The sequence below is a fragment of the Athene noctua genome, chromosome 2, assembly GCF_965140245.1.
Source record: "Athene noctua chromosome 2, bAthNoc1.hap1.1, whole genome shotgun sequence".
NCBI lineage: Eukaryota > Metazoa > Chordata > Aves > Strigiformes > Strigidae > Athene > Athene noctua.
Window position 1 is genome coordinate 98,583,754 of NC_134038.1, and position 8,948 is coordinate 98,592,701.

The window sequence follows — 8,948 nt, forward strand, 5'->3', positions numbered from 1 at the left end:
ATTTGGATACGCAAACCTCAAAATTTAGGACAGGTGAACTCTAAGGGACAAAATGTGATTACATAGAACAGGCTAGCATTTCACTCTTAAAATAAAAAGTGTATTTTCCAGATAGGTGCATTACGCAGATTTTACTCATTGCATTCAGGTAGTTACAACACTGCATCTATCTTCCCCGTGCAAGTGAGAGCACAGTTTTGTCCTGGAGTAATAAATCTTTTTTATTATATGAAAATGGCATTCACCTTTCACTTATTTTAATGGAAGCTTCAAAATCAGCTTTGCTTGTACCTGTATTATATTTAAAGATATATACACTTCCATCAAAGAGAAGTTTCCACCCCCTCATCAGGAAGCCTGTGGTAATTCTCAAAGCCCAAGCACGCAATGTGTCTTCAGCTTAAAGCCATGTCTTTGAAAACAAGCATCCATTTTCAGTTACTTGAGGAGGCTTTGGTTTGGAGAAAGGAGGAAGACTGGAGGCTGACTTGTTTTGCTTGCAGTCAAGTGGAAGAAGTCTCACCCTGTGTTACTGTAATAGAAACACAGGGAAGGAATGAGCGGTGTAGAAATCTGCAAAGTTGCCCGGAGGCCAGAGATGAGTTTACAGCAGGCTGCTCACCTCTGATCACAACAGACTCTGTAGCAATGCCAAAAAGCAAGCATTCATACCGGACTAAGCAGAATACTACACCTATTTACAAAGAATAACATGTCAAGAGCAATTTTCTTCAGAAAATTTCTTATTAGTCATGGTGGTTTAAAGGCTTCCTGCATGACTTAAGAAGACAAAAAAGGAAGAGAATATGTTACAGCAGAACTAGGAATTCACCTACAACACTACTTAACGTTCCACTGGAACTTAAAAAGGTACTCAGCCATTTCATAAAATGTTGACTTGTGTAGCATTACTTCTGTCTTCTTGCCTTGAAAATGAGATGTTATTTATAAAAAAGTAAAGGATTGAGAAAGCAGCTTGGCAAGATGTCCTGTCACATACTTCAGATCAGATTCCTCATTTATAATTTCATGAGGCCATTCAGTTTATAATTTCCTTTCTTCCCTTTTCTATCACCAAAATGTGAGAACAAAGACAGAAATAATGAGTCAGAGAGAAGTTTTTGCCTCTAGAAATTCCCTCTCCCTGAAACTAGAAATCATATTATGAATTTATCCAGTAAAGTAGAACAAGTTAATTAGGAAGGTAAATCATAGAAGCATTTTGGAGCTTCAATTTGTATACATACACATTTCTATACATATTATATATTTTATAAACTATGTGTCCACCTGAAGCACACGGCAATGGCACCCACCAGAGCTGCATTCCAGGACATCAACGAGTTGTCCTGGCTCTGCAGCCTTGTGGTGGCTCCACAGAAGTGCTACCTCCCCTTCTTTGCTGAAAAGGAGACATGACTACTTTCTTTCTGCAGAATGAATCAGAAGGAACTCAAGCCTCCTTAAGCATGTCTGCCATGTTCATCCAAATAACCTGAGGCATACCAACAGACAGATAAGTCTGCATTTTCATGGCATCTTTAAGCCAGCCTAGGTGCAGACAGCAGCTGAAACATGTGATCTCACCCTTCCCTGGCACCCTGTAAGATGTTGCTACTCCCAGCTTTCCACTGGTGCTTGCACTAATGTGTGAGGGACAGCAAAAAGTGATCTGGCTGGAAACTATTGCTTTTTGGTGTATTTTCAGACAGTGCAGCTCCCTGACCTCACTTACATGAGAGTGCATAAATGCAAGTGGCAACACAAGGAGACATGAGGAAAGCATGGCATGGAACAGAGAGGTGGGTAGCATCAGATATCATTTAAATTATCTCCAAACAATCATGTAACCACTAACACCTACTCTTCCATGGTACCTCCTCTGTGGAGTTCAGAGCACCAGCGAAGCAGAGTCCTTCCTGGCTGAGCACCATCCCAGGGGCAGATTGCAAAAACTAACAAATTTCTTCACTTTCCTTCAGGGTCTTAATCTGTGACGTACAAAGCTCTTGCCTCGACCTCTCAACTTTAAGTGCTTTTATTGTCTTTTATACATGCAGTTTGGGATAACTACAGACAACACTTTCAGATACAGCTGCTAGCAAGTAGGTTAGACATCTAGTAGCAGAAAACATCCTGTTTATTTTGAGAAACTTCCCAGATTTCCATGTGGACTTCGGTTCCCTTATAGCATGCCAGCAATGGTAAAGGCCACACATGTGGTATAGATACTGGATCATGCTATAAGAGAGCCAGGAACCTGTCTCCCTAAAAAAGTTTCATCTGGCTGAAACACTGTGGGACAATACATTGCAACCACCAGAAGAGGCAAAAGAGAGATGGAAGGCTAATGCTGTAACACTGTACCTTTGTTACTGCAGGTCCATCTGCTTGGTTGTAAAATTTCACTATTCATGTCCCTGATGAAATGTGGGCAAGTTTATATCAAGCAGCCAAGGGCTTTATAGGGATGGAAATCTAAGGCTGCATTAGGAAAACTGTTTTAATGTACTGATGACAACTTACAGTTTGCATACAACAGAACTGTAAAATATGCATTTCCGTAGAAGATACATGACAGAATTCAGAAATGTGCATAACATTCTACCTTATTACCTGGGGGACAAACTCTGTCCACAGATTTCTGTGGCATTTGCATGTACAGTTTAGAAGAGAATTTGTACACATACATATCTAAATAGAAATATAAATTGATTATGTAAAATCAGTACTTCAGTCTGTACCGATACAATTCCCAATAAAAGACTGAAGAGTGCTTATAGTGGTCCTGTTCTGATAAGTCTTTAACTTTTTGGAATGGTTAAATAAGACTTCGGGTTTTTGCTCTTTGTAAAGGTCATGTAGCACTGTGTGGGAAGAGTGGATTTGAAGTCCACCTTAAAAGTAGCAGGCTTTATAATTTTATCACCATTATTCCTACTGGAAGGCTGTTGAAGAACTTCATTGCTCTTAGTAAATAGGACTGTTCTTTTAATTTTCAGCCCAAATCAATACACTAAAACAAAATAAAACAAAACAAACCCCAAAGTTAGTTGTTCAGCTGAATTCTCCTTTGTTGCAAATGAAGCTGATTTCATTTTGCCATTTCCCTTAGCACAAACAATGAATGATTATACAGCAACAGTTCTGTCAATCCCTTCTTTATAACATTTAAAGTCCTTTTTGTGTTAGGAGACATACATCTGACCTGAATTTTCTTGCTTCTGGACCAAAGACAGCCAGTTGTCTCAACCTCTTCTTTCTGCTGTTCTCTCTTACAGTCTCCTCAGAGTGCAGTGACCTAGGCTGGCACCCACCTAAGCCAGCACCCACCTCCCACAGAAGCCTCTACAGGAGGAGTGGAGCACAGTAATTCTCTCCCATGTGTTTTATATGGCTTTTTTTGTTAATACACCCCAGAATACCATTTCCTGTTTTCGGCATCACATTGCTGGCCTATATTTCACCTGTAATTCTCTATTGACACCACCTTGTTTTCTGCCATGCTGTTTTTCTGCCAAATATTCCCCAATTAGTATTTCTGCATTTCATTTCCCTTCCCTTAGCACAGCATTTCATACTCACCTTTCCTGCAGTATTTATACTGGAGGTGACATCCATATGCGTATCACCAGTCAGCCTGACTCCTTTATTACAGAAGAAATACATGGTAGCTCTTCCAGGAAACACTGCTTGCAGGTGTGTTGATGATTAGTTATATCTGCTAGGGGAAAAAGAGACAGGTAGGGCTGCATATGGTGGAATAACATTGATCAACAATTATACAATTAAACTGTAGTGTGGATTCAGCAGACCCTCAAAGCTATGTTATGCTTGTAGATCATTACCTAGAAGTGAATGTACGCGTCTCCTGGAGAACATCACTGAAAGAAGGCAAACTGCACAATAGATTTATGACAAGAACAAATTTATGCATTTGTGCTGCACCCCATGAAACCGATATATTGCGGCAGAACAGCAGGGCTGTAGGAGTCATTTGCTAGTGAAAAATGGGCACAGCTGGTTTAAACCTTTCAAAGTACAAAAGGGAACAAGAATTCAAGCTCAGGCATGACAGTTACCATACGCCAGGGTTTTTTTTTATATTCTTCCTGAAAAATACAGGGTGGGGAGAACTTCTCATTTAGGCATAGGTTGCCCTTATTTGTACTTACAGAAGTGTGCAAAGAACTTCTCCCCGTTCTTGGAGCTCAGGTCACCCACAGAGCAACCCTGATAGTCCAGATATCATTTGTTTTCTCTGTCTGTCCTACTGCTCACCCAGGGAGGCTGCTAAACTCAATGATGAGTGTAGTTGCCCTTCCATCTTCACCATGCTGCAGAATGGGGCAAGGGGAACACACTGTAGATGGTCCAGTTCACACATTACCAAATGCACTTCATGAAAAACTTGGAAGCCCATCCTCGCCTGATATCAGAGCTCCTCCTTGTCAGGAGGTGGCACTGTAGAAAAGATTGTGCTAATTTACATAATCCAGCCTTTGTCAGCAATTCTTTTGAAGGTGACAGCATGGAAGAATGGCAGGGCATTTGCCCAAGGAAACCTGAGGTACCCCTTTCTGTAGCCACAACAGTTTTATGTCTGCATAGCTTGATGCATATCATCATCCTACCTAACAATTTTTGCCTACTGTAAGGTGTATCTGCGTATTGTCTGGTTTTAGTTTACTTGTATAAATGGTGTTCAATGGGAAAGGTCTGTTACTTCTCTGCAAAACTTACCTTTACACAATTGGCCAGCATGGCCTGAAAACATCATTTAGAAGGAAAAGAAATACCTAGGATAGCAAAATAAGGACTATTAGAGTAACAGCCTTTGTGTATTACTACTATTGGTTTGAGAAATGAAGAGTAAGTTATTTGGCTGGGTAATGTAAAATGGAAATGGAAAACCATAATGAAAACGCACTCTATCAAAAAATTATATATTACAAATGACAAAGCAAGTGGAATTGTCCCTGCTTATGCATAACTATTATGTTGTATAGTTAGTACACCTGATACACTGGAACATATACTGGGTTTTCAGATTCTTCAGTGACACTGGTAACTATGTATATGTGTATATGCACACATGTACATACATATAGATGTACATACATAAATATGTATGCATATATAGTTACATAAAACCACAGACACAACATTGCACTCGTAATTTTTTTGCACTTGTAAAGTGTGGGTAAAAACAGCAGTTTAAATTGTCATACCAACCATATATATTTTTCACTCAAAAATTCCTGTGAAGTTGCTTTACTCAAAACTGTTTTCATTACCATTTTTCTGGGAACTTCACTTCCTTCTGATTCTTGAAGTTAGTATTCAGGTTGAAATACAAAGCATTACGAATAAAATACAAAGCATGGATCTCACCGAGAGCTTGCATGAACTCTGGGCCAGTGAAATCACATCCTTGAATATTCATGTCCTTGGGGGCTGCGTGTGCCTCAGTATTGAATAGAATCCACAAGTACTTGATTTGCTTCTCTCTTTAGAGCCCATGACAGGTTGAAGACACTTGGCCATTGAAACTTCCCTCCAACTCCCTGCTCCTTGTCAGAGGACCACTGATTAACACCTTTGAGGAAAGATTTATCCTCAAAACTTCACTTTTCATGATACTGACTCTCAACCCATTCCTCAAGGCTTGGCAAGAAACATGTTCCAGGCCAGAGACTCTCAGATAAATTTAGGATTTGTGTACAATGACAAAAATTCATATTCTCATCATGATTTCTGCTGCTAAGAGCAAGTGCTGGTGAAGATGAGAAGAATTTGGCTTATTGATTGTCTATATGAAATGTATTTAAAGATAGTAGCTCCAAATATAGCAGCTTATGAAACTGAGCATCACCCGACTGTCACTGTCTCTAAAGAAAGCAGTAAATGAAATAGTTGCTGACATCCATTGGACTGCCACGGTGGCAGTTTAATGGTGTAGTTTAATGGTTTTAATGGTACAGTTTAATGGTAACAGGCCACCATGGTGGCAGTTTAAGGTGGCCTTGAAGCTGCTTTGGTAAATGCACGGCTTCAATGCATACCACATCCAGGTATAAGAGTGAGTGTTGGTATGGTGGATAATCAGTACACTTTGTTCCTATCAAGGCCACCCAGGATCTCTCTTAAACCAGATAATCTTTGAAGGGGAAAATGCATGCTGATTGTAGCTGAATGTAAATATTCAAACAATAAAATATTGGAAACAAAGTTACAGAAGACAAATAAAAACCAATAAAATCCTTTTGTAAAATATTGTTACTAAAATACATTCCTGTATGTCATTATGTATCTCTGAGACTTAAGAAACTGAAAGAAAAACCCAAAATTTTCTACCCTGAATGTTATATTTAAGTATGAACTTTCTTCAGCTCACCTGGGTGGCCTTAGTCTGTATCTCCAACAAATGCTGTTAGGAATCTTTGTGCACTCTCCACCCATTTGTTCAGCACTGTGTAGCCTAAGTTCCCAGGTTTTGCCATATTCCTTAATGATGACATTTCTTCTTGATTGTTTGCTCATCCTACAAGTGCCAAATTATATGAAGATTTTTTTCATGTGTGCCTCAACAGATGCCAAGCTCAAACTACATCTGCTGAACTACTCTTTGCATTGCCTTGGCAAACATTATTTAAGTGAGGCTGGATAAAATGATCTTGAGTACGACTCACTTTCAACTTGTATCATATTTCACAATGAAAATTCCTTTTGTAGAGAGGGCCAATATGCAGATGATACTGAATCAATTGCAGCAGCTATTAAGTCTGGTGACTTTCTTTGACTTTGCTTGCTCCTAGGCCCTGTTTTATGATTTCCATCAAATCCAGTTCTCTTCAGTACCCTTTCCATACAACAAGAGGAACAAGACCATCATCACTCTTATAGCTTACAATTGGCCATGATGCTTTTGGCTGACAGACTTGCTACAGATGTAGTAAATACAGACTCACACAGCCTCTGATCCAGCCCTCAGACAAGGACCTAAACTCATACTATTACAATCAAGGACTCCATCCATAACTTAAATCACTGCACCTGGGATCATGATGGTTCTCTGCCTTACTACTATGGGTAAGGACTGCTCTCTGCAAATCAGAAAATCACAAGCAAAACAATCAGCTGGAAGGGCATTAGTTACTTGTAGGCAAAAGAACTTGCTTACTATATTGATAAGACAGTCTTTTAGAAAGTGGTCTTATCTCTTTCCAACAAAAGCCTGGCTATCTTGTCCTGGAGTCCAAAAGATATGACACAAATGTCTCCTTGTATTGTCCGCTGCGTGGCACATGTCTTTCACCAGACTTCAAATTTCAGGGGCATCTTCTATCTTATCTAGAAGTGTGTCAGTATGAAATTTGGCAAGACAGACATCTGACTAGGCCACTGAACTTTGAAAGAATTATACTTTGCCATTAGTCACTATGCCAGCTCAGAGGAGCAGTAATGCAATGCCTGGCCGATGCACCAACTGTTCTTTATTTGCACCACCATGAAGACAACATTAGCTTGTGCAGATACAAACCAGCACATGAGCATGAAATGAAATTACCTTAAAGCTGCTGTAGTTCCTCTAGATGTCAACAGTGTGGAGTTCATGACTCACCTTCTGTGCTCACTTTCTTGCTCCCTCCATTAGCTTCAGATCTGAATTATGAAGGAACAAGGAATGGATGGATCCCACTGCTTTCACCTTTTCTTGAAAGCATGAAGAGTCATAGAGCGCACAGGCAGCACTTCACAGGTTACAGGCTCCTCTGTCACGCACAGGAGATGCACGTCCATCTACTATAGGGTCATTCTCTGGACACCGATGCCTGCTAGATCAATGCTGGCTTTTTCCAGGGGAAGAGCAGAATTCCACAGCCAAGTACAGGAGTCATTCTAGAGAGAGAAATAAATTGGGAAAAGAAGGAAACACTGTCAAAAGGGTAAAGGATGGGGACACAGGGTTTTTGCAGTTTGATGGATGACTTGTTTTATTTGGCCCAGCATACTGCTGATATTCTCCCCATCTAAAATTTATACTGAAAGTTCTTTGTTAGTAACTCTTTTCAACACTATCAACCCTAGTAATCAAGTTTATAAAACCCTAATATTTCAGTCAATCTTCCCCATTCCCTATTATTTCTGCTCCCTGGAGCACAAAGAATGAGCTTAGGAGTCCACCTCATGCAATTTTCTTACTCTTTGGAGCTTGTGAACTTTACCTCTGTTTGTTTTGTTTTTGTTTTTTTTTTTCTCTGAGCTGACATGAGTGTGAGTCATGAGATCTCTGTTTCTGTTTTCTTTTTCCAGCTGTTCCAGGTATGGTGGAAATGACTCACCTGAAGGACCATAAAGATGTACTTGTGGCTTGCTGAGAGGAAATCTGCAAATCACCTTTCCACTTTCTTTTTGAATTTGTTGGTTTTAAATGGAATTCATTAATTCTTTTGCCTCACTGGCACACTGGGAAACTGATGGTCCAATTTCTTTGTGTGGGTAGATCATCAAACTATGCCAAATCTTATTAAAGTCATTAGACATCCATATAACCCCAGTCATCATCTGTACCATGGAAGCATGCAGAGAACAGTCAGTGAATTTTGAGGCTGTCACGGAAGAAACTGGGACTCAATTGATGTGTAAATATTCAAGACTAGCCCTACAGTAAATGAAACAGTTAGGAAGCATCATACTCTTAGCTGTCTCCAAATGTGCTGGACTCAAGCTTTCAGCTGACATTAATTTTTTCTTGATATCTGGTGCTATTGTCAGTTACTGATGCATTTAGACAGCAAACAATAAATATATTTTTCTTCGTTAACAAGCTTGCCAGCATGACATAAGGGCTCATTTTTTAAAACTAGAATTTCTCTATTTGTCTCTAAAATGTGTTTTTCAGTTCTGGAGGACAGAACCATAATTCTATAATCCATTTATATTTT

The 8,948-nt window shown here is 39.6% G+C and overlaps 1 long non-coding RNA gene across 1 annotated transcript in view; it reads left to right on the top strand.

Annotated features, from left to right (window-relative positions):
• Positions 1-8,467, top strand: part of LOC141956983 (uncharacterized) — a 32,356-nt gene extending 23,889 nt beyond the window's left edge. Inside the window, exon 2 of the long non-coding RNA XR_012633039.1 lies at positions 8,317-8,467. This is a non-coding gene — a long non-coding RNA (uncharacterized LOC141956983). The remainder of the gene's footprint in view (positions 1-8,316) is intronic.
• Positions 8,468-8,948: the final 481 nt, after the last annotated feature.